Below are 2,500 nucleotides of genomic sequence, written 5' to 3'. Positions count from 1 at the left end.
ATGTCTTTCTATATGAAAATTGGTTATTTACGATGTACGATGATCCCTGTTAAGCATCCATGGCTGAATGGTTAAAGCGCCCAACTCATAATTGGTAAATTTGCGGGTTCAATTCCTGCTGGATGCACACGAACGGGAACATTCCATAAGTCTATTGGAACTGGCTCTCTATCCATGGAATCTCATCCATCATCCATACATAACGAATTGGTATGGTATATTCATACCATAACATAAGAACAATAAGAACTCGAATTCTTATCGATACTGGAACTCAGAGCATAGGAGGGAAAGTCGATTTATGGATGGAATCAAATACGCAGTATTTACAGAAAAAAGTCTTCGTTTATTGGGAAAGAATCAATATACTTTTAATGTCGAATCGGGATTCACTAAGACAGAAATAAAGCATTGGGTCGAACTCTTCTTTGGTGTTAAGGTGGTAGCTGTGAATAGCCATCGACTACCTGGAAAAGGTAGAAGAATAGGACCTATTCTGGGCCATACAATGCATTACAGACGTATGATCATTACCCTTCAACCGGGTTATTCTATTCCACTTCTAGATAGAGAAAAAAACTAAAGGAGAATACTTAATAATACGGCGAAACATTTATACAAAACACCTATCCCGAGCACACGCAAGGGAACCGTAGACAGGCAAGTGAAATCCAATCCACGAAATAATTTGATCCATGGACGGCACCGTTGTGGTAAAGGTCGTAATTCCAGAGGAATCATTACCGCAAGGCATAGAGGGGGAGGTCATAAGCGCCTATACCGTAAAATAGATTTTCGACGGAATCAAAAAGACATATCTGGTAGAATCGTAACCATAGAATACGACCCTAATCGAAATGCATACATTTGTCTCATACACTATGGGGATGGTGAGAAGAGATATATTTTACATCCCAGAGGGGCTATAATTGGAGATACTATTGTTTCTGGTACAAAAGTTCCTATATCAATGGGAAATGCCCTACCTTTGAGTGCGGTTTGAACTATTGATTTACGTAATTGGAAGTAACCAATTAGGTTTACGACGAAACCTAGAAATCGATCACTGATCCAATTTGACTACCTCTACGGGATAGACCTCAACAGAAAACTGTTGAGTAACGGCAGCAAGTGATTGAGTTCAGTAGTTCCTCATAGAAAATTATTGGCTCTAGAGATATGGTAATATGGAGAAGACAAAATTGTTTGAAGCACGCACAGAACCGGAAGCGCCCCTTGTTTCAAAGAGAGGAGGACGGGTTATTCACATTTAATTTGATGGTCAGAGGCAAATTGAAAGCTAAGCAGTGGTAATTAAGACCCCCGGGGGAAAATAGGGATGTCTCCTACGTTACCCATAATATGTGGAAGTATCGACGTAATTTCATAGAGTCATTCGATCTGAATGCTACATGAAGAACATAAGCCAGATGACGGAACGCAGAGACCTAGGATGTAGAAGATCATAACATGAGCGATTCGGCAGATTTGGATTCCTTTCCTATATATCCACTCATGTGGTACTTCATCATATGATTCATATAAGATCCATCTGTCTAGAGATCGTCATATACATCTAGAAAGCCGTATGCTTTGGAAGAAGCTTGTACAGTTTGGGAAGGGGTTTTTTGAGAGAAAAGAAGAATCTACTTCAACCGATATGCCCTTAGGCACGGCCATGCATAACATAGAAATCACACGTGGAAGGGGTGGGCAATTAGCTAGAGCAGCAGGTGCTGTAGCGAAACTCATTGCAAAAGAGGGTAAATCGGCCACTTTAAGATTACCATCTGGGGAGGTCCGTTTAGTATCCCAAAACTGCTTAGCAACAGTCGGACAAGTGGGTAATGTTGGGGTGAACCAAAAAAGTTTGGGTAGAGCCGGATCTAAGTGTTGGCTAGGTAAACGCCCCGTAGTAAGAGGGGTAGTTATGAACCCTGTGGACCACCCCCATGGGGGCGGTGAAGGGAAAGCTCCCATTGGTAGAAAAAAACCCACAACCCCTTGGGGTTATCCTGCGCTTGGAAGAAGAACTAGGAAAAGGAAAAAATATAGCGATAGTTTTATTCTTCGTCGCCGTAAGTAAATACGTAACTAGGAATATGGAAAATTGCATTTTTGGAATTTGCAATAATGCGATGGGCGAACGACGGGAATTGAACCCGCGCATGGTGGATTCACAATCCACTGCCTTGATCCACTTGGCTACATCCGCCCCTTATCCAGCTAAAGGATTTTTTTCTTTTTTCCATTGATCATTATTCTATTTATTCTGACCTCCGTACTTCGATCGAGATATTGGACATAGAATGCCACTCTTTAAAAAGGAAAAAAGGAGTAATCAGCTGTGACACGAAAAAAAACGAATCCTTTTGTAGCTCATCATTTATTGGCAAAGATAGAAAAGGTCAATATGAAGGAGGAGAAAGAAACAATAGTAACGTGGTCCCGGGCATCTAGCATTCTACCCACAATGGTTGGCCATACAATCGCGATTCAT

The sequence above is a fragment of the Triticum urartu genome, unplaced genomic scaffold (genome assembly GCF_056163025.1).
Source record: "Triticum urartu cultivar PI428250 unplaced genomic scaffold, HENAU_Tu73 scaffold2, whole genome shotgun sequence".
Classification (NCBI taxonomy): Eukaryota; Viridiplantae; Streptophyta; class Magnoliopsida; order Poales; family Poaceae; genus Triticum; species Triticum urartu.
Note: the sequence above shows the minus strand (reverse complement) of the source record.